A 23713-nucleotide genomic window follows, 5' to 3' on the forward strand; every position below is an offset into this window, starting at 1 on the left:
AGTGATGAAAAAGTGTTTCCGCCCGGGATCGAACCGGGGACCTTCTGCGTGTTAGGCTGACGTGATAACCGCTACACCACGGAAACTGCTTGTGTGCACCTTACTTCACAGACAACTTGTAGTGATGTTGCCATCGTAACTAAAAAATTCAATAAATGTGGTACTTGCAAAACGAAGGGACATGCAGCAGATCCACACACGACGTGGCTCATTGGAGGACAATACGACATAGGCAGGAAAATTCTGTTCCCGCCCGGGATCGAACCGGGGACCTTCTGCGTGTGAAGCAGACGTGATAACCGCTACACTACGGAAACGACGGACCCGCGGAGTCCATTCTTGTTCACTCGAACTTGCCTCAGACTTTCTCTCGTTCGCGAATGCACACACGACAGTTCTTTTGTCAGCCTGGAACCCATCACAGCCGAGGGCTCAAGAAGTCTTCGGGGTGCTCGAGAGGGTGTCTGCCGTAGCACCCCTAACGAGATAGCGGCGTTTCGCGCAGTCCTTATTGCAAGTCATATCAGCAAAAGCAATCACTTTCTCAACAGCAGGCAGTGCGAGCCCAGCGGCAGCTCTACATGAAGGTACCAGTAGCCCAGGAAGGCCGCCGACCGCGGGAATTCGCGCCGGCCCCATCCCGCCAGCGTACACGAGACTTCCAGGGCACCCTGGACGACATCGAGGGACTGGAATAATTGACATTCGCCGTGTCACAGGGCTCGTTGGTCTAGGGGTATGATTCCTGCTTAGGGTGCAGTAGGTCACGGGTTCAAATCCCGGACGAGCCCTAGCGTTTTGTGCAAACTGATCGCACGTCAGTGGCTGAGTCAGCGCAAAAAGCTCGCCGTCAATATCAAATGAATTTCTTATTCGATGTGAGCAATTGACACTCGGGTCCGACGCGTGAAGGCGATTACGAAGGTTTCGGGTACAGATGGTAGCAGATGCATGTTAGTACGTCTTGCTTAAAGTGATGAAAAAGTGTTTCCGCCCGGGATCGAACCGGGGACCTTCTGCGTGTTAGGCAGACGTGATAACCGCTACACCACGGAAACTGCTTGTGTGCACCTTACTTCACAGACAACTTGTAGTGATGTTGCCATCGTATCTAAAAAATTCAATAAATGTGGTACTTGCAAAACGAAGGGACATGCAGCAGATCCACACACGACGTGGCTCATTGGAGGACAATACGACATAGGCAGGAAAATTCTGTTCCCGCCCGGGATCGAACCGGGGACCTTCTGCGTGTGAAGCAGACGTGATAACCGCTACACTACGGAAACGACGAACCCGGGGAGTCCATCCTTGTTCACTCGAACTTGCCTCAGACTTTCTCTCGTTCGCGAATGCACACACGACAGTTCTTTTGTCAGCCTGGAACCCATCACAGCCGAGGGCTCAAGAAGTCTTCGGGGTGCTCGAGAGGGTGTCTGCCGTAGCACCCCTAACGAGATAGCGGCGTTTCGCGCAGTCCTTATTGCAAGTCATATCAGCAAAAGCAATCACTTTCTCAACAGCAGGCAGTGCGAGCCCAGCGGCAGCTCTACATGAAGGTACCAGTAGCCCAGGAAGGCCGCCGACCGCGGGAATTCGCGCCGGCCCCATCCCGCCAGCGTACACGAGACTTCCAGGGCACCCTGGACGACATCGAGGGACTGGAATAATTGACATTCGCCGTGTCACAGGGCTCGTTGGTCTAGGGGTATGATTCCTGCTTAGGGTGCAGTAGGTCACGGGTTCAAATCCCGGACGAGCCCTAGCGTTTTGTGCAAACTGATCGCACGTCAGTGGCTGAGTCAGCGCAAAAAGCTCGCCGTCAATATCAAATGAATTTCTTATTCGATGTGAGCAATTGACACTCGGGTCCGACGCGTGAAGGCGATTACGAAGGTTTCGGGTACAGATGGTAGCAGATGCATGTTAGTACGTCTTGCTTAAAGTGATGAAAAAGTGTTTCCGCCCGGGATCGAACCGGGGACCTTCTGCGTGTTAGGCAGACGTGATAACCGCTACACCACGGAAACTGCTTGTGTGCACCTTACTTCACAGACAACTTGTAGTGATGTTGCCATCGTATCTAAAAAATTCAATAAATGTGGTACTTGCAAAACGAAGGGACATGCAGCAGATCCACACACGACGTGGCTCATTGGAGGACAATACGACATAGGCAGGAAAATTCTGTTCCCGCCCGGGATCGAACCGGGGACCTTCTGCGTGTGAAGCAGACGTGATAACCGCTACACTACGGAAACGACGGACCCGGGGAGTCCATCCTTGTTCACTCGAACTTGCCTCAGACTTTCTCTCGTTCGCGAATGCACACACGACAGTTCTTTTGTCAGCCTGGAACCCATCACAGCCGAGGGCTCAAGAAGTCTTCGGGGTGCTCGAGAGGGTGTCTGCCGTAGCACCCCTAACGAGATAGCGGCGTTTCGCGCAGTCGTTATTGCAAGTCATATCAGCAAAAGCAATCACTTTCTCAACAGCAGGCAGTGCGAGCCCAGCGGCAGCTCTACATGAAGGTACCAGTAGCCCAGGAAGGCCGCCGACCGCGGGAATTCGCGCCGGCCCCATCCCGCCAGCGTACACGAGACTTCCAGGGCACCCTGGACGACATCGATGGACTGGAATAATTGGCATTCGCCGTGTCGCAGGGCTCGTTGGTGTAGGGGTATGATTCCTGCTTAGGGTGCAGGAGGTCTCGGGTTCAAATCCCGGACGAGCCCTAGCGTTTTGTGCAAACTGATCGCACGTCAGTGGCTGAGTCAGCGCAAAAAGCTCGCCGTCAATATCAAATGAATTTCTTATTCGATGTGAGCAATTGACACTCGGGTCCGACGCGTGAAGGCGATTACGAAGGTTTCGGGTACAGATGGTAGCAGATGCATGTTAGTACGTCTTGCTTAAAGTGATGAAAAAGTGTTTCCGCCCGGGATCGAACCGGGGACCTTCTGCGTGTTAGGCTGACGTGATAACCGCTACACCACGGAAACTGCTTGTGTGCACCTTACTTCACAGACAACTTGTAGTGATGTTGCCATCGTAACTAAAAAATTCAATAAATGTGGTACTTGCAAAACGAAGGGACATGCAGCAGATCCACACACGACGTGGCTCATTGGAGGACAATACGACATAGGCAGGAAAATTCTGTTCCCGCCCGGGATCGAACCGGGGACCTTCTGCGTGTGAAGCAGACGTGATAACCGCTACACTACGGAAACGACGGACCCGGCGAGTCCATCCTTGTTCACTCGAACTTGCCTCAGACTTTCTCTCGTTCGCGAATGCACACACGACAGTTCTTTTGTCAGCCTGGAACCCATCACAGCCGAGGGCTCAAGAAGTCTTCGGGGTGCTCGAGAGGGTGTCTGCCGTAGCACCCCTAACGAGATAGCGGCGTTTCGCGCAGTCGTTATTGCAAGTCATATCAGCAAAAGCAATCACTTTCTCAACAGCAGGCAGTGCGAGCCCAGCGGCAGCTCTACATGAAGGTACCAGTAGCCCAGGAAGGCCGCCGACCGCGGGAATTCGTGCCGGCCCCATCCCGCCAGCGTACACGAGACTTCCAGGGCACCCTGGACGACATCGATGGACTGGAATAATTGGCATTCGCCGTGTCACAGGGCTCGTTGGTGTAGGGGTATGATTCCTGCTTAGGGTGCAGGAGGTCCCGGGTTCAAATCCCGGACGAGCCCTAGCGTTTTGTGCAAACTGATCGCACGTCAGTGGCTGAGTCAGCGCAAAAAGCTCGCCGTCAATATCAAATGAATTTCTTATTCGATGTGAGCAATTGACACTCGGGTCCGACGCGTGAAGGCGATTACGAAGGTTTCGGGTACAGATGGTAGCAGATGCATGTTAGTACGTCTTGCTTAAAGTGATGAAAAAGTGTTTCCGCCCGGGATCGAACCGGGGACCTTCTGCGTGTTAGGCTGACGTCATAACCGCTACACCACGGAAACTGCTTGTGTGCACCTTACTTCACAGACAACTTGTAGTGATGTTGCCATCGTAACTAAAAAATTCAATAAATGTGGTACTTGCAAAACGAAGGGACATGCAGCAGATCCACACACGACGTGGCTCATTGGAGGACAATACGACATAGGCAGGAAAATTCTGTTCCCGCCCGGGATCGAACCGGGGACCTTCTGCGTGTGAAGCAGACGTGATAACCGCTACACTACGGAAACGACGGACCCGGGGAGTCCATTCTTGTTCACTCGAACTTGCCTCAGACTTTCTCTCGTTCGCGAATGCACACACGACAGTTCTTTTGTCAGCCTGGAACCCATCACAGCCGAGGGCTCAAGAAGTCTTCGGGGTGCTCGAGAGGGTGTCTGCCGTAGCACCCCTAACGAGATAGCGGCGTTTCGCGCAGTCCTTATTGCAAGTCATATCAGCAAAAGCAATCACTTTCTCAACAGCAGGCAGTGCGAGCCCAGCGGCAGCTCTACATGAAGGTACCAGTAGCCCAGGAAGGCCGCCGACCGCGGGAATTCGCGCCGGCCCCATCCCGCCAGCGTACACGAGACTTCCAGGGCACCCTGGACGACATCGAGGGACTGGAATAATTGACATTCGCCGTGTCACAGGGCTCGTTGGTCTAGGGGTATGATTCCTGTTTAGGGTGCAGTAGGTCACGGGTTCAAATCCCGGACGAGCCCTAGCGTTTTGTGCAAACTGATCGCACGTCAGTGGCTGAGTCAGCGCAAAAAGCTCGCCGTCAATATCAAATGAATTTCTTATTCGATGTGAGCAATTGACACTCGGGTCCGACGCGTGAAGGCGATTACGAAGGTTTCGGGTACAGATGGTAGCAGATGCATGTTAGTACGTCTTGCTTAAAGTGATGAAAAAGTGTTTCCGCCCGGGATCGAACCGGGGACCTTCTGCGTGTTAGGCTGACGTGATAACCGCTACACCACGGAAACTGCTTGTGTGCACCTTACTTCACAGACAACTTGTAGTGATGTTGCCATCGTAACTAAAAAATTCAATAAATGTGGTACTTGCAAAACGAAGGGACATGCAGCAGATCCACACACGACGTGGCTCATTGGAGGACAATACGACATAGGCAGGAAAATTCTGTTCCCGCCCGGGATCGAACCGGGGACCTTCTGCGTGTGAAGCAGACGTGATAACCGCTACACTACGGAAACGACGGACCCGGCGAGTCCATCCTTGTTCACTCGAACTTGCCTCAGACTTTCTCTCGTTCGCGAATGCACACACGACAGTTCTTTTGTCAGCCTGGAACCCATCACAGCCGAGGGCTCAAGAAGTCTTCGGGGTGCTCGAGAGGGTGTCTGCCGTAGCACCCCTAACGAGATAGCGGCGTTTCGCGCAGTCGTTATTGCAAGTCATATCAGCAAAAGCAATCACTTTCTCAACAGCAGGCAGTGCGAGCCCAGCGGCAGCTCTACATGAAGGTACCAGTAGCCCAGGAAGGCCGCCGACCGCGGGAATTCGCGCCGGCCCCATCCCGCCAGCGTACACGAGACTTCCAGGGCACCCTGGACGACATCGATGGACTGGAATAATTGGCATTCGCCGTGTCGCAGGGCTCGTTGGTGTAGGGGTATGATTCCTGCTTAGGGTGCAGGAGGTCTCGGGTTCAAATCCCGGACGAGCCCTAGCGTTTTGTGCAAACTGATCGCACGTCAGTGGCTGAGTCAGCGCAAAAAGCTCGCCGTCAATATCAAATGAATTTCTTATTCGATGTGAGCAATTGACACTCGGGTCCGACGCGTGAAGGCGATTACGAAGGTTTCGGGTACAGATGGTAGCAGATGCATGTTAGTACGTCTTGCTTAAAGTGATGAAAAAGTGTTTCCGCCCGGGATCGAACCGGGGACCTTCTGCGTGTTAGGCTGACGTGATAACCGCTACACCACGGAAACTGCTTGTGTGCACCTTACTTCACAGACAACTTGTAGTGATGTTGCCATCGTAACTAAAAAATTCAATAAATGTGGTACTTGCAAAACGAAGGGACATGCAGCAGATCCACACACGACGTGGCTCATTGGAGGACAATACGACATAGGCAGGAAAATTCTGTTCCCGCCCGGGATCGAACCGGGGACCTTCTGCGTGTGAAGCAGACGTGATAACCGCTACACTACGGAAACGACGGACCCGGCGAGTCCATCCTTGTTCACTCGAACTTGCCTCAGACTTTCTCTCGTTCGCGAATGCACACACGACAGTTCTTTTGTCAGCCTGGAACCCATCACAGCCGAGGGCTCAAGAAGTCTTCGGGGTGCTCGAGAGGGTGTCTGCCGTAGCACCCCTAACGAGATAGCGGCGTTTCGCGCAGTCGTTATTGCAAGTCATATCAGCAAAAGCAATCACTTTCTCAACAGCAGGCAGTGCGAGCCCAGCGGCAGCTCTACATGAAGGTACCAGTAGCCCAGGAAGGCCGCCGACCGCGGGAATTCGTGCCGGCCCCATCCCGCCAGCGTACACGAGACTTCCAGGGCACCCTGGACGACATCGATGGACTGGAATAATTGGCATTCGCCGTGTCACAGGGCTCGTTGGTGTAGGGGTATGATTCCTGCTTAGGGTGCAGGAGGTCCCGGGTTCAAATCCCGGACGAGCCCTAGCGTTTTGTGCAAACTGATCGCACGTCAGTGGCTGAGTCAGCGCAAAAAGCTCGCCGTCAATATCAAATGAATTTCTTATTCGATGTGAGCAATTGACACTCGGGTCCGACGCGTGAAGGCGATTACGAAGGTTTCGGGTACAGATGGTAGCAGATGCATGTTAGTACGTCTTGCTTAAAGTGATGAAAAAGTGTTTCCGCCCGGGATCGAACCGGGGACCTTCTGCGTGTTAGGCTGACGTGATAACCGCTACACCACGGAAACTGCTTGTGTGCACCTTACTTCACAGACAACTTGTAGTGATGTTGCCATCGTAACTAAAAAATTCAATAAATGTGGTACTTGCAAAACGAAGGGACATGCAGCAGATCCACACACGACGTGGCTCATTGGAGGACAATACGACATAGGCAGGAAAATTCTGTTCCCGCCCGGGATCGAACCGGGGACCTTCTGCGTGTGAAGCAGACGTGATAACCGCTACACTACGGAAACGACGGACCCGGGGAGTCCATTCTTGTTCACTCGAACTTGCCTCAGACTTTCTCTCGTTCGCGAATGCACACACGACAGTTCTTTTGTCAGCCTGGAACCCATCACAGCCGAGGGCTCAAGAAGTCTTCGGGGTGCTCGAGAGGGTGTCTGCCGTAGCACCCCTAACGAGATAGCGGCGTTTCGCGCAGTCCTTATTGCAAGTCATATCAGCAAAAGCAATCACTTTCTCAACAGCAGGCAGTGCGAGCCCAGCGGCAGCTCTACATGAAGGTACCAGTAGCCCAGGAAGGCCGCCGACCGCGGGAATTCGCGCCGGCCCCATCCCGCCAGCGTACACGAGACTTCCAGGGCACCCTGGACGACATCGAGGGACTGGAATAATTGACATTCGCCGTGTCACAGGGCTCGTTGGTCTAGGGGTATGATTCCTGTTTAGGGTGCAGTAGGTCACGGGTTCAAATCCCGGACGAGCCCTAGCGTTTTGTGCAAACTGATCGCACGTCAGTGGCTGAGTCAGCGCAAAAAGCTCGCCGTCAATATCAAATGAATTTCTTATTCGATGTGAGCAATTGACACTCGGGTCCGACGCGTGAAGGCGATTACGAAGGTTTCGGGTACAGATGGTAGCAGATGCATGTTAGTACGTCTTGCTTAAAGTGATGAAAAAGTGTTTCCGCCCGGGATCGAACCGGGGACCTTCTGCGTGTTAGGCTGACGTGATAACCGCTACACCACGGAAACTGCTTGTGTGCACCTTACTTCACAGACAACTTGTAGTGATGTTGCCATCGTAACTAAAAAATTCAATAAATGTGGTACTTGCAAAACGAAGGGACATGCAGCAGATCCACACACGACGTGGCTCATTGGAGGACAATACGACATAGGCAGGAAAATTCTGTTCCCGCCCGGGATCGAACCGGGGACCTTCTGCGTGTGAAGCAGACGTGATAACCGCTACACTACGGAAACGACGGACCCGGCGAGTCCATCCTTGTTCACTCGAACTTGCCTCAGACTTTCTCTCGTTCGCGAATGCACACACGACAGTTCTTTTGTCAGCCTGGAACCCATCACAGCCGAGGGCTCAAGAAGTCTTCGGGGTGCTCGAGAGGGTGTCTGCCGTAGCACCCCTAACGAGATAGCGGCGTTTCGCGCAGTCGTTATTGCAAGTCATATCAGCAAAAGCAATCACTTTCTCAACAGCAGGCAGTGCGAGCCCAGCGGCAGCTCTACATGAAGGTACCAGTAGCCCAGGAAGGCCGCCGACCGCGGGAATTCGCGCCGGCCCCATCCCGCCAGCGTACACGAGACTTCCAGGGCACCCTGGACGACATCGATGGACTGGAATAATTGGCATTCGCCGTGTCGCAGGGCTCGTTGGTGTAGGGGTATGATTCCTGCTTAGGGTGCAGGAGGTCTCGGGTTCAAATCCCGGACGAGCCCTAGCGTTTTGTGCAAACTGATCGCACGTCAGTGGCTGAGTCAGCGCAAAAAGCTCGCCGTCAATATCAAATGAATTTCTTATTCGATGTGAGCAATTGACACTCGGGTCCGACGCGTGAAGGCGATTACGAAGGTTTCGGGTACAGATGGTAGCAGATGCATGTTAGTACGTCTTGCTTAAAGTGATGAAAAAGTGTTTCCGCCCGGGATCGAACCGGGGACCTTCTGCGTGTTAGGCTGACGTGATAACCGCTACACCACGGAAACTGCTTGTGTGCACCTTACTTCACAGACAACTTGTAGTGATGTTGCCATCGTAACTAAAAAATTCAATAAATGTGGTACTTGCAAAACGAAGGGACATGCAGCAGATCCACACACGACGTGGCTCATTGGAGGACAATACGACATAGGCAGGAAAATTCTGTTCCCGCCCGGGATCGAACCGGGGACCTTCTGCGTGTGAAGCAGACGTGATAACCGCTACACTACGGAAACGACGGACCCGGCGAGTCCATCCTTGTTCACTCGAACTTGCCTCAGACTTTCTCTCGTTCGCGAATGCACACACGACAGTTCTTTTGTCAGCCTGGAACCCATCACAGCCGAGGGCTCAAGAAGTCTTCGGGGTGCTCGAGAGGGTGTCTGCCGTAGCACCCCTAACGAGATAGCGGCGTTTCGCGCAGTCGTTATTGCAAGTCATATCAGCAAAAGCAATCACTTTCTCAACAGCAGGCAGTGCGAGCCCAGCGGCAGCTCTACATGAAGGTACCAGTAGCCCAGGAAGGCCGCCGACCGCGGGAATTCGTGCCGGCCCCATCCCGCCAGCGTACACGAGACTTCCAGGGCACCCTGGACGACATCGATGGACTGGAATAATTGGCATTCGCCGTGTCACAGGGCTCGTTGGTGTAGGGGTATGATTCCTGCTTAGGGTGCAGGAGGTCCCGGGTTCAAATCCCGGACGAGCCCTAGCGTTTTGTGCAAACTGATCGCACGTCAGTGGCTGAGTCAGCGCAAAAAGCTCGCCGTCAATATCAAATGAATTTCTTATTCGATGTGAGCAATTGACACTCGGGTCCGACGCGTGAAGGCGATTACGAAGGTTTCGGGTACAGATGGTAGCAGATGCATGTTAGTACGTCTTGCTTAAAGTGATGAAAAAGTGTTTCCGCCCGGGATCGAACCGGGGACCTTCTGCGTGTTAGGCTGACGTGATAACCGCTACACCACGGAAACTGCTTGTGTGCACCTTACTTCACAGACAACTTGTAGTGATGTTGCCATCGTAACTAAAAAATTCAATAAATGTGGTACTTGCAAAACGAAGGGACATGCAGCAGATCCACACACGACGTGGCTCATTGGAGGACAATACGACATAGGCAGGAAAATTCTGTTCCCGCCCGGGATCGAACCGGGGACCTTCTGCGTGTGAAGCAGACGTGATAACCGCTACACTACGGAAACGACGGACCCGGGGAGTCCATTCTTGTTCACTCGAACTTGCCTCAGACTTTCTCTCGTTCGCGAATGCACACACGACAGTTCTTTTGTCAGCCTGGAACCCATCACAGCCGAGGGCTCAAGAAGTCTTCGGGGTGCTCGAGAGGGTGTCTGCCGTAGCACCCCTAACGAGATAGCGGCGTTTCGCGCAGTCCTTATTGCAAGTCATATCAGCAAAAGCAATCACTTTCTCAACAGCAGGCAGTGCGAGCCCAGCGGCAGCTCTACATGAAGGTACCAGTAGCCCAGGAAGGCCGCCGACCGCGGGAATTCGCGCCGGCCCCATCCCGCCAGCGTACACGAGACTTCCAGGGCACCCTGGACGACATCGAGGGACTGGAATAATTGACATTCGCCGTGTCACAGGGCTCGTTGGTCTAGGGGTATGATTCCTGTTTAGGGTGCAGTAGGTCACGGGTTCAAATCCCGGACGAGCCCTAGCGTTTTGTGCAAACTGATCGCACGTCAGTGGCTGAGTCAGCGCAAAAAGCTCGCCGTCAATATCAAATGAATTTCTTATTCGATGTGAGCAATTGACACTCGGGTCCGACGCGTGAAGGCGATTACGAAGGTTTCGGGTACAGATGGTAGCAGATGCATGTTAGTACGTCTTGCTTAAAGTGATGAAAAAGTGTTTCCGCCCGGGATCGAACCGGGGACCTTCTGCGTGTTAGGCTGACGTGATAACCGCTACACCACGGAAACTGCTTGTGTGCACCTTACTTCACAGACAACTTGTAGTGATGTTGCCATCGTAACTAAAAAATTCAATAAATGTGGTACTTGCAAAACGAAGGGACATGCAGCAGATCCACACACGACGTGGCTCATTGGAGGACAATACGACATAGGCAGGAAAATTCTGTTCCCGCCCGGGATCGAACCGGGGACCTTCTGCGTGTGAAGCAGACGTGATAACCGCTACACTACGGAAACGACGGACCCGGGGAGTCCATTCTTGTTCACTCGAACTTGCCTCAGACTTTCTCTCGTTCGCGAATGCACACACGACAGTTCTTTTGTCAGCCTGGAACCCATCACAGCCGAGGGCTCAAGAAGTCTTCGGGGTGCTCGAGAGGGTGTCTGCCGTAGCACCCCTAACGAGATAGCGGCGTTTCGCGCAGTCCTTATTGCAAGTCATATCAGCAAAAGCAATCACTTTCTCAACAGCAGGCAGTGCGAGCCCAGCGGCAGCTCTACATGAAGGTACCAGTAGCCCAGGAAGGCCGCCGACCGCGGGAATTCGCGCCGGCCCCATCCCGCCAGCGTACACGAGACTTCCAGGGCACCCTGGACGACATCGAGGGACTGGAATAATTGACATTCGCCATGTCACAGGGCTCGTTGGTCTAGGGGTATGATTCCTGTTTAGGGTGCAGTAGGTCACGGGTTCAAATCCCGGACGAGCCCTAGCGTTTTGTGCAAACTGATCGCACGTCAGTGGCTGAGTCAGCGCAAAAAGCTCGCCGTCAATATCAAATGAATTTCTTATTCGATGTGAGCAATTGACACTCGGGTCCGACGCGTGAAGGCGATTACGAAGGTTTCGGGTACAGATGGTAGCAGATGCATGTTAGTACGTCTTGCTTAAAGTGATGAAAAAGTGTTTCCGCCCGGGATCGAACCGGGGACCTTCTGCGTGTTAGGCTGACGTGATAACCGCTACACCACGGAAACTGCTTGTGTGCACCTTACTTCACAGACAACTTGTAGTGATGTTGCCATGGTAACTAAAAAATTCAATAAATGTGGTACTTGCAAAACGAAGGGACATGCAGCAGATCCACACACGACGTGGCTCATTGGAGGACAATACGACATAGGCAGGAAAATTCTGTTCCCGCCCGGGATCGAACCGGGGACCTTCTGCGTGTGAAGCAGACGTGATAACCGCTACACTACGGAAACGACGGACCCGGCGAGTCCATCCTTGTTCACTCGAACTTGCCTCAGACTTTCTCTCGTTCGCGAATGCACACACGACAGTTCTTTTGTCAGCCTGGAACCCATCACAGCCGAGGGCTCAAGAAGTCTTCGGGGTGCTCGAGAGGGTGTCTGCCGTAGCACCCCTAACGAGATAGCGGCGTTTCGCGCAGTCGTTATTGCAAGTCATATCAGCAAAAGCAATCACTTTCTCAACAGCAGGCAGTGCGAGCCCAGCGGCAGCTCTACATGAAGGTACCAGTAGCCCAGGAAGGCCGCCGACCGCGGGAATTCGCGCCGGCCCCATCCCGCCAGCGTACACGAGACTTCCAGGGCACCCTGGACGACATCGATGGACTGGAATAATTGGCATTCGCCGTGTCACAGGGCTCGTTGGTGTAGGGGTATGATTCCTGCTTAGGGTGCAGGAGGTCCCGGGTTCAAATCCCGGACGAGCCCTAGCGTTTTGTGCAAACTGATCGCACGTCAGTGGCTGAGTCAGCGCAAAAAGCTCGCCGTCAATATCAAATGAATTTCTTATTCGATGTGAGCAATTGACACTCGGGTCCGACGCGTGAAGGCGATTACGAAGGTTTCGGGTACAGATGGTAGCAGATGCATGTTAGTACGTCTTGCTTAAAGTGATGAAAAAGTGTTTCCGCCCGGGATCGAACCGGGGACCTTCTGCGTGTTAGGCTGACGTGATAACCGCTACACCACGGAAACTGCTTGTGTGCACCTTACTTCACAGACAACTTGTAGTGATGTTGCCATCGTAACTAAAAAATTCAATAAATGTGGTACTTGCAAAACGAAGGGACATGCAGCAGATCCACACACGACGTGGCTCATTGGAGGACAATACGACATAGGCAGGAAAATTCTGTTCCCGCCCGGGATCGAACCGGGGACCTTCTGCGTGTGAAGCAGACGTGATAACCGCTACACTACGGAAACGACGGACCCGGGGAGTCCATTCTTGTTCACTCGAACTTGCCTCAGACTTTCTCTCGTTCGCGAATGCACACACGACAGTTCTTTTGTCAGCCTGGAACCCATCACAGCCGAGGGCTCAAGAAGTCTTCGGGGTGCTCGAGAGGGTGTCTGCCGTAGCACCCCTAACGAGATAGCGGCGTTTCGCGCAGTCCTTATTGCAAGTCATATCAGCAAAAGCAATCACTTTCTCAACAGCAGGCAGTGCGAGCCCAGCGGCAGCTCTACATGAAGGTACCAGTAGCCCAGGAAGGCCGCCGACCGCGGGAATTCGCGCCGGCCCCATCCCGCCAGCGTACACGAGACTTCCAGGGCACCCTGGACGACATCGAGGGACTGGAATAATTGACATTCGCCGTGTCACAGGGCTCGTTGGTCTAGGGGTATGATTCCTGTTTAGGGTGCAGTAGGTCACGGGTTCAAATCCCGGACGAGCCCTAGCGTTTTGTGCAAACTGATCGCACGTCAGTGGCTGAGTCAGCGCAAAAAGCTCGCCGTCAATATCAAATGAATTTCTTATTCGATGTGAGCAATTGACACTCGGGTCCGACGCGTGAAGGCGATTACGAAGGTTTCGGGTACAGATGGTAGCAGATGCATGTTAGTACGTCTTGCTTAAAGTGATGAAAAAGTGTTTCCGCCCGGGATCGAACCGGGGACCTTCTGCGTGTTAGGCTGACGTGATAACCGCTACACCACGGAAACTGCTTGTGTGCACCTTACTTCACAGACAACTTGTAGTGATGTTGCCATCGTAACTAAAAAATTCAATAAATGTGGTACTTGCAAAACGAAGGGACATGCAGCAGATCCACACACGACGTGGCTCATTGGAGGACAATACGACATAGGCAGGAAAATTCTGTTCCCGCCCGGTATCGAACCGGGGACCTTCTGCGTGTGAAGCAGACGTGATAACCGCTACACTACGGAAACGACGGACCCGGCGAGTCCATCCTTGTTCACTCGAACTTGCCTCAGACTTTCTCTCGTTCGCGAATGCACACACGACAGTTCTTTTGTCAGCCTGGAACCCATCACAGCCGAGGGCTCAAGAAGTCTTCGGGGTGCTCGAGAGGGTGTCTGCCGTAGCACCCCTAACGAGATAGCGGCGTTTCGCGCAGTCGTTATTGCAAGTCATATCAGCAAAAGCAATCACTTTCTCAACAGCAGGCAGTGCGAGCCCAGCGGCAGCTCTACATGAAGGTACCAGTAGCCCAGGAAGGCCGCCGACCGCGGGAATTCGCGCCGGCCCCATCCCGCCAGCGTACACGAGACTTCCAGGGCACCCTGGACGACATCGATGGACTGGAATAATTGGCATTCGCCGTGTCACAGGGCTCGTTGGTGTAGGGGTATGATTCCTGCTTAGGGTGCAGGAGGTCCCGGGTTCAAATCCCGGACGAGCCCTAGCGTTTTGTGCAAACTGATCGCACGTCAGTGGCTGAGTCAGCGCAAAAAGCTCGCCGTCAATATCAAATGAATTTCTTATTCGATGTGAGCAATTGACACTCGGGTCCGACGCGTGAAGGCGATTACGAAGGTTTCGGGTACAGATGGTAGCAGATGCATGTTAGTACGTCTTGCTTAAAGTGATGAAAAAGTGTTTCCGCCCGGGATCGAACCGGGGACCTTCTGCGTGTTAGGCTGACGTGATAACCGCTACACCACGGAACCTGCTTGTGTGCACCTTACTTCACAGACAACTTGTAGTGATGTTGCCATCGTAACTAAAAAATTCAATAAATGTGGTACTTGCGAAACGAAGGGACATGCAGCAGATCCACACACGACGTGGCTCATTGGAGGACAATACGACATAGGCAGGAAAATTCTGTTCCCGCCCGGGATCGAACCGGGGACCTTCTGCGTGTGAAGCAGACGTGATAACCGCTACACTACGGAAACGACGGACCCAGGGAGTCCATTCTTGTTCACTCGAACTTGCCTCAGACTTTCTCTCGTTCGCGAATGCACACACGACAGTTCTTTTGTCAGCCTGGAACCCATCACAGCCGAGGGCTCAAGAAGTCTTCGGGGTGCTCGAGAGGGTGTCTGCCGTAGCACCCCTAACGAGATAGCGGCGTTTCGCGCAGTCCTTATTGCAAGTCATATCAGCAAAAGCAATCACTTTCTCAACAGCAGGCAGTGCGAGCCCAGCGGCAGCTCTACATGAAGGTACCAGTAGCCCAGGAAGGCCGCCGACCGCGGGAATTCGCGCCGGCCCCATCCCGCCAGCGTACACGAGACTTCCAGGGCACCCTGGACGACATCGAGGGACTGGAATAATTGACATTCGCCGTGTCACAGGGCTCGTTGGTCTAGGGGTATGATTCCTGTTTAGGGTGCAGTAGGTCACGGGTTCAAATCCCGGACGAGCCCTAGCGTTTTGTGCAAACTGATCGCACGTCAGTGGCTGAGTCAGCGCAAAAAGCTCGCCGTCAATATCAAATGAATTTCTTATTCGATGTGAGCAATTGACACTCGGGTCCGACGCGTGAAGGCGATTACGAAGGTTTCGGGTACAGATGGTAGCAGATGCATGTTAGTACGTCTTGCTTAAAGTGATGAAAAAGTGTTTCCGCCCGGGATCGAACCGGGGACCTTCTGCGTGTTACGCTGACGTGATAACCGCTACACCACGGAAACTGCTTGTGTGCACCTTACTTCACAGACAACTTGTAGTGATGTTGCCATCGTAACTAAAAAATTCAATAAATGTGGTACTTGCAAAACGAAGGGACATGCAGCAGATCCACACACGACGTGGCTCATTGGAGGACAATACGACATAGGCAGGAAAATTCTGTTCCCGCCCGGGATCGAACCGGGGACCTTCTGCGTGTGAAGCAGACGTGATAACCGCTACACTACGGAAACGACGGACCCGGCGAGTCCATCCTTGTTCACTCGAACTTGCCTCAGACTTTCTCTCGTTCGCGAATGCACACACGACAGTTCTTTTGTCAGCCTGGAACCCATCACAGCCGAGGGCTCAAGAAGTCTTCGGGGTGCTCGAGAGGGTGTCTGCCGTAGCACCCCTAACGAGATAGCGGCGTTTCGCGCAGTCGTTATTGCAAGTCATATCAGCAAAAGCAATCACTTTCTCAACAGCAGGCAGTGCGAGCCCAGCGGCAGCTCTACATGAAGGTACCAGTAGCCCAGGAAGGCCGCCGACCGCGGGAATTCGCGCCGGCCCCATCCCGCCAGCGTACACGAGACTTCCAGGGCACCCTGGACGACATCGATGGACTGGAATAATTGGCATTCGCCGTGTCACAGGGCTCGTTGGTCTAGGGGTATGATTCCTGCTTAGGGTGCAGGAGGTCCCGGGTTCAAATCCCGGACGAGCCCTAGCGTTTTGTGCAAACTGATCGCACGTCAGTGGCTGAGTCAGCGCAAAAAGCTCGCCGTCAATATCAAATGAATTTCTTATTCGATGTGAGCAATTGACACTCGGGTCCGACGCGTGAAGGCGATTACGAAGGTTTCGGGTACAGATGGTAGCAGATGCATGTTAGTACGTCTTGCTTAAAGTGATGAAAAAGTGTTTCCGCCCGGGATCGAACCGGGGACCTTCTGCGTGTTAGGCTGACGTGATAACCGCTACACCACGGAAACTGCTTGTGTGCACCTTACTTCACAGACAACTTGTAGTGATGTTGCCATCGTAACTAAAAAATTCAATAAATGTGGTACTTGCAAAACGAAGGGACATGCAGCAGATCCACACACGACGTGGCTCATTGGAGGACAATACGACATAGGCAGGAAAATTCTGTTCCCGCCCGGGATCGAACCGGGGACCTTCTGCGTGTGAAGCAGACGTGATAACCGCTACACTACGGAAACGACGGACCCGGCGAGTCCATCCTTGTTCACTCGAACTTGCCTCAGACTTTCTCTCGTTCGCGAATGCACACACGACAGTTCTTTTGTCAGCCTGGAACCCATCACAGCCGAGGGCTCAAGAAGTCTTCGGGGTGCTCGAGAGGGTGTCTGCCGTAGCACCCCTAACGAGATAGCGGCGTTTCGCGCAGTCGTTATTGCAAGTCATATCAGCAAAAGCAATCACTTTCTCAACAGCAGGCAGTGCGAGCCCAGCGGCAGCTCTACATGAAGGTACCAGTAGCCCAGGAAGGCCGCCGACCGCGGGAATTCGCGCCGGCCCCATCCCGCCAGCGTACACGAGACTTCCAGGGCACCCTGGACGACATCGATGGACTGGAATAATTGGCATTCGCCGTGTCACAGGGCTCGTTGGTGTAGGGGTATGATTCCTGCTTAGGGTGCAGGAGGTCCCGGGTTCAAATCCCGGACGAGCCCTAGCGTTTTGTGCAAACTGATCGCACGTCAGTGGCTGAGTCAGCGCAAAAAGCTCGCCGTCAATATCAAATGAATTTCTTATTCGATGTGAGCAATTGACACTCGGGTCCGACGCGTGAAGGCGATTACGAAGGTTTCGGGTACAGATGGTAGCAGATGCATGTTAGTACGTCTTGCTTAAAGTGATGAAAAAGTGTTTCCGCCCGGGATCGAACCGGGGACCTTCTGCGTGTTAGGCTGACGTGATAACCGCTACACCACGGAAACTGCTTGTGTGCACCTTACTTCACAGACAACTTGTAGTGATGTTGCCATCGTAACTAAAAAATTCAATAAATGTGGTACTTGCAAAACGAAGGGACATGCAGCAGATCCACACACGACGTGGCTCATTGGAGGACAATACGACATAGGCAGGAAATTTCTGTTCCCGCCCGGGATCGAACCGGGGACCTTCTGCGTGTGAAGCAGACGTGATAACCGCTACACTACGGAAACGACGGACCCGGCGAGTCCATCCTTGTTCACTCGAACTTGCCTCAGACTTTCTCTCGTTCGCGAATGCACACACGACAGTTCTTTTGTCAGCCTGGAACCCATCACAGCCGAGGGCTCAAGAAGTCTTCGGGGTGCTCGAGAGGGTGTCTGCCGTAGCACCCCTAACGAGATAGCGGCGTTTCGCGCAGTCGTTATTGCAAGTCATATCAGCAAAAGCAATCACTTTCTCAACAGCAGGCAGTGCGAGCCCAGCGGCAGCTCTACATGAAGGTACCAGTAGCCCAGGAAGGCCGCCGACCGCGGGAATTCGCGCCGGCCCCATCCCGCCAGCGTACACGAGACTTCCAGGGCACCCTGGACGACATCGATGGACTGGAATAATTGGCATTCGCCGTGTCACAGGGCTCGTTGGTCTAGGGGTATGATTCCTGCTTAGGGTGCAGGAGGTCCCGGGTTCAAATCCCGGACGAGCCCTAGCGTTTTGTGCAAACTGATCGCACGTCAGTGGCTGAGTCAGCGCAAAAAGCTCGCCGTCAATATCAAATGAATTTCTTATTCGATGTGAGCAATTGACACTCGGGTCCGACGCGTGAAGGCGATTACGAAGGTTTCGGGTACAGATGGTAGCAGATGCATGTTAGTACGTCTTGCTTAAAGTGATGAAAAAGTGTTTCCGCCCGGGATCGAACCGGGGACCTTCTGCGTGTTAGGCTGACGTGATAACCGCTACACCACGGAAACTGCTTGTGTGCACCTTACTTCACAGACAACTTGTAGTGATGTTGCCATCGTAACTAAAAAATTCAATAAATGTGGTACTTGCAAAACGAAGGGACATGCAGCAGATCCACACACGACGTGGCTCATTGGAGGACAATACGACATAGGCAGGAAAATTCTGTTCCCGCCCGGGATCGAACCGGGGACCTTCTGCGTGTGAAGCAGACGTGATAACCGCTACACTACGGAAACGACGGACCCGGCGAGTCCATCCTTGTTCACTCGAACTTGCCTCAGACTTTCTCTCGTTCGCGAATGCACACACGACAGTTCTTTTGTCAGCCTGGAACCCATCACAGCCGAGGGCTCAAGAAGTCTTCGGGGTGCTCGAGAGGGTGTCTGCCGTAGCACCCCTAACGAGATAGCGGCGTTTCGCGCAGTCCTTATTGCAAGTCATATCAGCAAAAGCAATCACTTTCTCAACAGCAGGCAGTGCGAGCCCAGCGGCAGCTCTACATGAAGGTACCAGTAGCCCAGGAAGGCCGCCGACCGCGGGAATTCGCGCCGGCCCCATCCCGCCAGCGTACACGAGACTTCCAGGGCACCCTGGACGACATCGAGGGACTGGAATAATTGACATTCGCCGTGTCACAGGGCTCGTTGGTCTAGGGGTATGATTCCTGTTTAGGGTGCAGTAGGTCACGGGTTCAAATCCCGGACGAGCCCTAGCGTTTTGTGCAAACTGATCGCACGTCAGTGGCTGAGTCAGCGCAAAAAGCTCGCCGTCAATATCAAATGAATTTCTTATTCGATGTGAGCAATTGACACTCGGGTCCGACGCGTGAAGGCGATTACGAAGGTTTCGGGTACAGATGGTAGCAGATGCATGTTAGTACGTCTTGCTTAAAGTGATGAAAAAGTGTTTCCGCCCGGGATCGAACCGGGGACCTTCTGCGTGTTAGGCTGACGTGATAACCGCTACACCACGGAAACTGCTTGTGTGCACCTTACTTCACAGACAACTTGTAGTGATGTTGCCATCGTAACTAAAAAATTCAATAAATGTGGTACTTGCAAAACGAAGGGACATGCAGCAGATCCACACACGACGTGGCTCATTGGAGGACAATACGACATAGGCAGGAAAATTCTGTTCCCGCCCGGGATCGAACCGGGGACCTTCTGCGTGTGAAGCAGACGTGATAACCGCTACACTACGGAAACGACGGACCCGGCGAGTCCATCCTTGTTCACTCGAACTTGCCTCAGACTTTCTCTCGTTCGCGAATGCACACACGACAGTTCTTTTGTCAGCCTGGAACCCATCACAGCCGAGGGCTCAAGAAGTCTTCGGGGTGCTCGAGAGGGTGTCTGCCGTAGCACCCCTAACGAGATAGCGGCGTTTCGCGCAGTCGTTATTGCAAGTCATATCAGCAAAAGCAATCACTTTCTCAACAGCAGGCAGTGCGAGCCCAGCGGCAGCTCTACATGAAGGTACCAGTAGCCCAGGAAGGCCGCCGACCGCGGGAATTCGCGCCGGCCCCATCCCGCCAGCGTACACGAGACTTCCAGGGCACCCTGGACGACATCGATGGACTGGAATAATTGGCATTCGCCGTGTCACAGGGCTCGTTGGTGTAGGGGTATGATTCCTGCTTAGGGTGCAGGAGGTCCCGGGTTCAAATCCCGGACGAGCCCTAGCGTTTTGTGCAAACTGATCGCACGTCAGTGGCTGAGTCAGCGCAAAAAGCTCGCCGTCAATATCAAATGAATTTCTTATTCGATGTGAGCAATTGACACTCGGGTCCGACGCGTGAAGGCGATTACGAAGGTTTCGGGTACAGATGGTAGCAGATGCATGTTAGTACGTCTTGCTTAAAGTGATGAAAAAGTGTTTCCGCCCGGGATCGAACCGGGGACCTTCTGCGTGTTAGGCTGACGTGATAACCGCTACACCACGGAAACTGCTTGTGTGCACCTTACTTCACAGACAACTTGTAGTGATGTTGCCATCGTAACTAAAAAATTCAATAAATGTGGTACTTGCAAAACGAAGGGACATGCAGCAGATCCACACACGACGTGGCTCATTGGAGGACAATACGACATAGGCAGGAAAATTCTGTTCCCGCCCGGGATCGAACCGGGGACCTTCTGCGTGTGAAGCAGACGTGATAACCGCTACACTACGGAAACGACGGACCCGGCGAGTCCATCCTTGTTCACTCGAACTTGCCTCAGACTTTCTCTCGTTCGCGAATGCACACACGACAGTTCTTTTGTCAGCCTGGAACCCATCACAGCCGAGGGCTCAAGAAGTCTTCGGGGTGCTCGAGAGGGTGTCTGCCGTAGCACCCCTAACGAGATAGCGGCGTTTCGCGCAGTCCTTATTGCAAGTCATATCAGCAAAAGCAATCACTTTCTCAACAGCAGGCAGTGCGAGCCCAGCGGCAGCTCTACATGAAGGTACCAGTAGCCCAGGAAGGCCGCCGACCGCGGGAATTCGCGCCGGCCCCATCCCGCCAGCGTACACGAGACTTCCAGGGCACCCTGGACGACATCGAGGGACTGGAATAATTGACATTCGCCGTGTCACAGGGCTCGTTGGTCTAGGGGTATGATTCCTGTTTAGGGTGCAGTAGGTCACGGGTTCAAATCCCGGACGAGCCCTAGCGTTTTGTGCAAACTGATCGCACGTCAGTGGCTGAGTCAGCGCAAAAAGCTCGCCGTCAATATCAAATGAATTTCTTATTCGATGTGAGCAATTGACACTCGGGTCCGACGCGTGAAGGCGATTACGAAGGTTTCGGGTACAGATGGTAGCAGATGCATGTTAGTACGTCTTGCTTAAAGTGATGAAAAAGTGTTTCCGCCCGGGATCGAACCGGGGACCTTCTGCGTGTTAGGCTGACGTGATAACCGCTACACCACGGAAACTGCTTGTGTGCACCTTACTTCACAGACAACTTGTAGTGATGTTGCCATCGTAACTAAAAAATTCAATAAATGTGGTACTTGCAAAACGAAGGGACATGCAGCAGATCCACACACGACGTGGCTCATTGGAGGACAATACGACATAGGCAGGAAAATTCTGTTCCCGCCCGGGATCGAACCGGGGACCTTCTGCGTGTGAAGCAGACGTGATAACCGCTACACTACGGAAACGACGGACCCGGCGAGTCCATCCTTGTTCACTCGAACTTGCCTCAGACTTTCTCTCGTTCGCGAATGCACACACGACAGTTCTTTTGTCAGCCTGGAACCCATCACAGCCGAGGGCTCAAGAAGTCTTCGGGGTGCTCGAGAGGGTGTCTGCCGTAGCACCCCTAACGAGATAGCGGCGTTTCGCGCAGTCGTTATTGCAAGTCATATCAGCAAAAGCAATCACTTTCTCAACAGCAGGCAGTGCGAGCCCAGCGGCAGCTCTACATGAAGGTACCAGTAGCCCAGGAAGGCCGCCGACCGCGGGAATTCGCGCCGGCCCCATCCCGCCAGCGTACACGAGACTTCCAGGGCACCCTGGACGACATCGATGGACTGGAATAATTGGCATTCGCCGTGTCACAGGGCTCGTTGGTGTAGGGGTATGATTCCTGCTTAGGGTGCAGGAGGTCCCGGGTTCAAATCCCGGACGAGCCCTAGCGTTTTGTGCAAACTGATCGCACGTCAGTGGCTGAGTCAGCGCAAAAAGCTCGCCGTCAATATCAAATGAATTTCTTATTCGATGTGAGCAATTGACACTCGGGTCCGACGCGTGAAGGCGATTACGAAGGTTTCGGGTACAGATGGTAGCAGATGCATGTTAGTACGTCTTGCTTAAAGTGATGAAAAAGTGTTTCCGCCCGGGATCGAACCGGGGACCTTCTGCGTGTTAGGCTGACGTGATAACCGCTACACCACGGAAACTGCTTGTGTGCACCTTACTTCACAGACAACTTGTAGTGATGTTGCCATCGTAACTAAAAAATTCAATAAATGTGGTACTTGCAAAACGAAGGGACATGCAGCAGATCCACACACGACGTGGCTCATTGGAGGACAATACGACATAGGCAGGAAAATTCTGTTCCCGCCCGGGATCGAACCGGGGACCTTCTGCGTGTGAAGCAGACGTGATAACCGCTACACTACGGAAACGACGGACCCGGCGAGTCCATCCTTGTTCACTCGAACTTGCCTCAGACTTTCTCTCGTTCGCGAATGCACACACGACAGTTCTTTTGTCAGCCTGGAACCCATCACAGCCGAGGGCTCAAGAAGTCTTCGGGGTGCTCGAGAGGGTGTCTGCCGTAGCACCCCTAACGAGATAGCGGCGTTTCGCGCAGTCGTTATTGCAAGTCATATCAGCAAAAGCAATCACTTTCTCAACAGCAGGCAGTGCGAGCCCAGCGGCAGCTCTACATGAAGGTACCAGTAGCCCAGGAAGGCCGCCGACCGCGGGAATTCGCGCCGGCCCCATCCCGCCAGCGTACACGAGACTTCCAGGGCACCCTGGACGACATCGATGGACTGGAATAATTGGCATTCGCCGTGTCACAGGGCTCGTTGGTGTAGGGGTATGATTCCTGCTTAGGGTGCAGGAGGTCCCGGGTTCAAATCCCGGACGAGCCCTAGCGTTTTGTGCAAACTGATCGCACGTCAGTGGCTGAGTCAGCGCAAAAAGCTCGCCGTCAATATCAAATGAATTTCTTATTCGATGTGAGCAATTGACACTCGGGTCCGACGCGTGAAGGCGATTACGAAGGTTTCGGGTACAGATGGTAGCAGATGCATGTTAGTACGTCTTGCTTAAAGTGATGAAAAAGTGTTTCCGCCCGGGATCGAACCGGGGACCTTCTGCGTGTTAGGCTGACGTGATAACCGCTACACCACGGAAACTGCTTGTGTGCACCTTACTTCACAGACAACTTGTAGTGATGTTGCCATCGTAACTAAAAAATTCAATAAATGTGGTACTTGCAAAACGAAGGGACATGCAGCAGATCCACACACGACGTGGCTCATTGGAGGACAATACGACATAGGCAGGAAAATTCTGTTCCCGCCCGGGATCGAACCGGGGACCTTCTGCGTGTGAAGCAGACGTGATAACCGCTACACTACGGAAACGACGGACCCGGGGAGTCCATTCTTGTTCACTCGAACTTGCCTCAGACTTTCTCTCGTTCGCGAATGCA

The 23713-nt window shown here is 53.3% G+C and overlaps 61 non-coding genes across 61 annotated transcripts; 11 read left to right on the top strand and 50 right to left on the bottom strand.

Annotated features, from left to right (window-relative positions):
* Nucleotides 1–13: 13 nt before the first annotated feature.
* On the bottom strand, nt 14–86 carry Trnav-aac. The gene has a single exon. It is a non-coding gene; the product is annotated as a tRNA-Val (tRNA).
* Nucleotides 87–244: 158 nt separating this feature from the next.
* Trnav-cac lies at nt 245–317 on the bottom strand. The gene has a single exon. It is a non-coding gene; the product is annotated as a tRNA-Val (tRNA).
* Nucleotides 318–985: 668 nt separating this feature from the next.
* Trnav-aac lies at nt 986–1058 on the bottom strand. Its single transcript has one exon. It is a non-coding gene; the product is annotated as a tRNA-Val (tRNA).
* A 158-nt stretch (nt 1059–1216) lies between these two features.
* On the bottom strand, nt 1217–1289 carry Trnav-cac. Its single transcript has one exon. It is a non-coding gene; the product is annotated as a tRNA-Val (tRNA).
* Nucleotides 1290–1957: 668 nt separating this feature from the next.
* Trnav-aac lies at nt 1958–2030 on the bottom strand. The gene has a single exon. It is a non-coding gene; the product is annotated as a tRNA-Val (tRNA).
* A 158-nt stretch (nt 2031–2188) lies between these two features.
* Nucleotides 2189–2261, bottom strand: Trnav-cac. The gene has a single exon. It is a non-coding gene; the product is annotated as a tRNA-Val (tRNA).
* A 668-nt stretch (nt 2262–2929) lies between these two features.
* On the bottom strand, nt 2930–3002 carry Trnav-aac. Its single transcript has one exon. It is a non-coding gene; the product is annotated as a tRNA-Val (tRNA).
* A 158-nt stretch (nt 3003–3160) lies between these two features.
* On the bottom strand, nt 3161–3233 carry Trnav-cac. The gene has a single exon. It is a non-coding gene; the product is annotated as a tRNA-Val (tRNA).
* Nucleotides 3234–3635: 402 nt separating this feature from the next.
* Nucleotides 3636–3707, top strand: Trnap-agg. Its single transcript has one exon. It is a non-coding gene; the product is annotated as a tRNA-Pro (tRNA).
* Nucleotides 3708–3901: 194 nt separating this feature from the next.
* Trnav-aac lies at nt 3902–3974 on the bottom strand. The gene has a single exon. It is a non-coding gene; the product is annotated as a tRNA-Val (tRNA).
* Nucleotides 3975–4132: 158 nt separating this feature from the next.
* Nucleotides 4133–4205, bottom strand: Trnav-cac. Its single transcript has one exon. It is a non-coding gene; the product is annotated as a tRNA-Val (tRNA).
* Nucleotides 4206–4873: 668 nt separating this feature from the next.
* Trnav-aac lies at nt 4874–4946 on the bottom strand. The gene has a single exon. It is a non-coding gene; the product is annotated as a tRNA-Val (tRNA).
* Nucleotides 4947–5104: 158 nt separating this feature from the next.
* Nucleotides 5105–5177, bottom strand: Trnav-cac. Its single transcript has one exon. It is a non-coding gene; the product is annotated as a tRNA-Val (tRNA).
* A 668-nt stretch (nt 5178–5845) lies between these two features.
* On the bottom strand, nt 5846–5918 carry Trnav-aac. The gene has a single exon. It is a non-coding gene; the product is annotated as a tRNA-Val (tRNA).
* Nucleotides 5919–6076: 158 nt separating this feature from the next.
* Nucleotides 6077–6149, bottom strand: Trnav-cac. The gene has a single exon. It is a non-coding gene; the product is annotated as a tRNA-Val (tRNA).
* Nucleotides 6150–6551: 402 nt separating this feature from the next.
* On the top strand, nt 6552–6623 carry Trnap-agg. Its single transcript has one exon. It is a non-coding gene; the product is annotated as a tRNA-Pro (tRNA).
* A 194-nt stretch (nt 6624–6817) lies between these two features.
* On the bottom strand, nt 6818–6890 carry Trnav-aac. Its single transcript has one exon. It is a non-coding gene; the product is annotated as a tRNA-Val (tRNA).
* A 158-nt stretch (nt 6891–7048) lies between these two features.
* Nucleotides 7049–7121, bottom strand: Trnav-cac. Its single transcript has one exon. It is a non-coding gene; the product is annotated as a tRNA-Val (tRNA).
* Nucleotides 7122–7789: 668 nt separating this feature from the next.
* Nucleotides 7790–7862, bottom strand: Trnav-aac. The gene has a single exon. It is a non-coding gene; the product is annotated as a tRNA-Val (tRNA).
* A 158-nt stretch (nt 7863–8020) lies between these two features.
* Nucleotides 8021–8093, bottom strand: Trnav-cac. The gene has a single exon. It is a non-coding gene; the product is annotated as a tRNA-Val (tRNA).
* Nucleotides 8094–8761: 668 nt separating this feature from the next.
* Trnav-aac lies at nt 8762–8834 on the bottom strand. Its single transcript has one exon. It is a non-coding gene; the product is annotated as a tRNA-Val (tRNA).
* A 158-nt stretch (nt 8835–8992) lies between these two features.
* On the bottom strand, nt 8993–9065 carry Trnav-cac. Its single transcript has one exon. It is a non-coding gene; the product is annotated as a tRNA-Val (tRNA).
* A 402-nt stretch (nt 9066–9467) lies between these two features.
* Nucleotides 9468–9539, top strand: Trnap-agg. The gene has a single exon. It is a non-coding gene; the product is annotated as a tRNA-Pro (tRNA).
* A 194-nt stretch (nt 9540–9733) lies between these two features.
* Trnav-aac lies at nt 9734–9806 on the bottom strand. Its single transcript has one exon. It is a non-coding gene; the product is annotated as a tRNA-Val (tRNA).
* A 158-nt stretch (nt 9807–9964) lies between these two features.
* Trnav-cac lies at nt 9965–10037 on the bottom strand. The gene has a single exon. It is a non-coding gene; the product is annotated as a tRNA-Val (tRNA).
* A 668-nt stretch (nt 10038–10705) lies between these two features.
* Trnav-aac lies at nt 10706–10778 on the bottom strand. Its single transcript has one exon. It is a non-coding gene; the product is annotated as a tRNA-Val (tRNA).
* Nucleotides 10779–10936: 158 nt separating this feature from the next.
* On the bottom strand, nt 10937–11009 carry Trnav-cac. The gene has a single exon. It is a non-coding gene; the product is annotated as a tRNA-Val (tRNA).
* Nucleotides 11010–11677: 668 nt separating this feature from the next.
* On the bottom strand, nt 11678–11750 carry Trnav-aac. The gene has a single exon. It is a non-coding gene; the product is annotated as a tRNA-Val (tRNA).
* Nucleotides 11751–11908: 158 nt separating this feature from the next.
* On the bottom strand, nt 11909–11981 carry Trnav-cac. The gene has a single exon. It is a non-coding gene; the product is annotated as a tRNA-Val (tRNA).
* A 402-nt stretch (nt 11982–12383) lies between these two features.
* On the top strand, nt 12384–12455 carry Trnap-agg. The gene has a single exon. It is a non-coding gene; the product is annotated as a tRNA-Pro (tRNA).
* A 194-nt stretch (nt 12456–12649) lies between these two features.
* Trnav-aac lies at nt 12650–12722 on the bottom strand. The gene has a single exon. It is a non-coding gene; the product is annotated as a tRNA-Val (tRNA).
* A 158-nt stretch (nt 12723–12880) lies between these two features.
* On the bottom strand, nt 12881–12953 carry Trnav-cac. Its single transcript has one exon. It is a non-coding gene; the product is annotated as a tRNA-Val (tRNA).
* Nucleotides 12954–13621: 668 nt separating this feature from the next.
* Nucleotides 13622–13694, bottom strand: Trnav-aac. Its single transcript has one exon. It is a non-coding gene; the product is annotated as a tRNA-Val (tRNA).
* A 158-nt stretch (nt 13695–13852) lies between these two features.
* Trnav-cac lies at nt 13853–13925 on the bottom strand. The gene has a single exon. It is a non-coding gene; the product is annotated as a tRNA-Val (tRNA).
* Nucleotides 13926–14327: 402 nt separating this feature from the next.
* Trnap-agg lies at nt 14328–14399 on the top strand. The gene has a single exon. It is a non-coding gene; the product is annotated as a tRNA-Pro (tRNA).
* Nucleotides 14400–14593: 194 nt separating this feature from the next.
* On the bottom strand, nt 14594–14666 carry Trnav-aac. The gene has a single exon. It is a non-coding gene; the product is annotated as a tRNA-Val (tRNA).
* Nucleotides 14667–14824: 158 nt separating this feature from the next.
* Nucleotides 14825–14897, bottom strand: Trnav-cac. The gene has a single exon. It is a non-coding gene; the product is annotated as a tRNA-Val (tRNA).
* Nucleotides 14898–15565: 668 nt separating this feature from the next.
* Nucleotides 15566–15638, bottom strand: Trnav-aac. The gene has a single exon. It is a non-coding gene; the product is annotated as a tRNA-Val (tRNA).
* Nucleotides 15639–15796: 158 nt separating this feature from the next.
* On the bottom strand, nt 15797–15869 carry Trnav-cac. The gene has a single exon. It is a non-coding gene; the product is annotated as a tRNA-Val (tRNA).
* Nucleotides 15870–16271: 402 nt separating this feature from the next.
* On the top strand, nt 16272–16343 carry Trnap-agg. The gene has a single exon. It is a non-coding gene; the product is annotated as a tRNA-Pro (tRNA).
* Nucleotides 16344–16537: 194 nt separating this feature from the next.
* Trnav-aac lies at nt 16538–16610 on the bottom strand. Its single transcript has one exon. It is a non-coding gene; the product is annotated as a tRNA-Val (tRNA).
* A 158-nt stretch (nt 16611–16768) lies between these two features.
* Trnav-cac lies at nt 16769–16841 on the bottom strand. Its single transcript has one exon. It is a non-coding gene; the product is annotated as a tRNA-Val (tRNA).
* A 402-nt stretch (nt 16842–17243) lies between these two features.
* Trnap-agg lies at nt 17244–17315 on the top strand. The gene has a single exon. It is a non-coding gene; the product is annotated as a tRNA-Pro (tRNA).
* Nucleotides 17316–17509: 194 nt separating this feature from the next.
* On the bottom strand, nt 17510–17582 carry Trnav-aac. The gene has a single exon. It is a non-coding gene; the product is annotated as a tRNA-Val (tRNA).
* Nucleotides 17583–17740: 158 nt separating this feature from the next.
* On the bottom strand, nt 17741–17813 carry Trnav-cac. Its single transcript has one exon. It is a non-coding gene; the product is annotated as a tRNA-Val (tRNA).
* Nucleotides 17814–18215: 402 nt separating this feature from the next.
* Trnap-agg lies at nt 18216–18287 on the top strand. Its single transcript has one exon. It is a non-coding gene; the product is annotated as a tRNA-Pro (tRNA).
* A 194-nt stretch (nt 18288–18481) lies between these two features.
* On the bottom strand, nt 18482–18554 carry Trnav-aac. Its single transcript has one exon. It is a non-coding gene; the product is annotated as a tRNA-Val (tRNA).
* A 158-nt stretch (nt 18555–18712) lies between these two features.
* Trnav-cac lies at nt 18713–18785 on the bottom strand. The gene has a single exon. It is a non-coding gene; the product is annotated as a tRNA-Val (tRNA).
* A 668-nt stretch (nt 18786–19453) lies between these two features.
* Nucleotides 19454–19526, bottom strand: Trnav-aac. Its single transcript has one exon. It is a non-coding gene; the product is annotated as a tRNA-Val (tRNA).
* A 158-nt stretch (nt 19527–19684) lies between these two features.
* On the bottom strand, nt 19685–19757 carry Trnav-cac. Its single transcript has one exon. It is a non-coding gene; the product is annotated as a tRNA-Val (tRNA).
* A 402-nt stretch (nt 19758–20159) lies between these two features.
* Nucleotides 20160–20231, top strand: Trnap-agg. Its single transcript has one exon. It is a non-coding gene; the product is annotated as a tRNA-Pro (tRNA).
* A 194-nt stretch (nt 20232–20425) lies between these two features.
* Nucleotides 20426–20498, bottom strand: Trnav-aac. Its single transcript has one exon. It is a non-coding gene; the product is annotated as a tRNA-Val (tRNA).
* Nucleotides 20499–20656: 158 nt separating this feature from the next.
* Nucleotides 20657–20729, bottom strand: Trnav-cac. The gene has a single exon. It is a non-coding gene; the product is annotated as a tRNA-Val (tRNA).
* Nucleotides 20730–21397: 668 nt separating this feature from the next.
* Trnav-aac lies at nt 21398–21470 on the bottom strand. The gene has a single exon. It is a non-coding gene; the product is annotated as a tRNA-Val (tRNA).
* Nucleotides 21471–21628: 158 nt separating this feature from the next.
* On the bottom strand, nt 21629–21701 carry Trnav-cac. The gene has a single exon. It is a non-coding gene; the product is annotated as a tRNA-Val (tRNA).
* A 402-nt stretch (nt 21702–22103) lies between these two features.
* On the top strand, nt 22104–22175 carry Trnap-agg. The gene has a single exon. It is a non-coding gene; the product is annotated as a tRNA-Pro (tRNA).
* Nucleotides 22176–22369: 194 nt separating this feature from the next.
* Trnav-aac lies at nt 22370–22442 on the bottom strand. The gene has a single exon. It is a non-coding gene; the product is annotated as a tRNA-Val (tRNA).
* A 158-nt stretch (nt 22443–22600) lies between these two features.
* On the bottom strand, nt 22601–22673 carry Trnav-cac. Its single transcript has one exon. It is a non-coding gene; the product is annotated as a tRNA-Val (tRNA).
* A 402-nt stretch (nt 22674–23075) lies between these two features.
* Trnap-agg lies at nt 23076–23147 on the top strand. Its single transcript has one exon. It is a non-coding gene; the product is annotated as a tRNA-Pro (tRNA).
* Nucleotides 23148–23341: 194 nt separating this feature from the next.
* Trnav-aac lies at nt 23342–23414 on the bottom strand. The gene has a single exon. It is a non-coding gene; the product is annotated as a tRNA-Val (tRNA).
* Nucleotides 23415–23572: 158 nt separating this feature from the next.
* Nucleotides 23573–23645, bottom strand: Trnav-cac. Its single transcript has one exon. It is a non-coding gene; the product is annotated as a tRNA-Val (tRNA).
* Between the last annotated feature and the right edge of the window lie 68 nt (nt 23646–23713).

Source organism: Schistocerca piceifrons, chromosome 2 (assembly GCF_021461385.2).
Source record: "Schistocerca piceifrons isolate TAMUIC-IGC-003096 chromosome 2, iqSchPice1.1, whole genome shotgun sequence".
Taxonomy (NCBI): Eukaryota; Metazoa; Arthropoda; class Insecta; order Orthoptera; family Acrididae; genus Schistocerca; species Schistocerca piceifrons.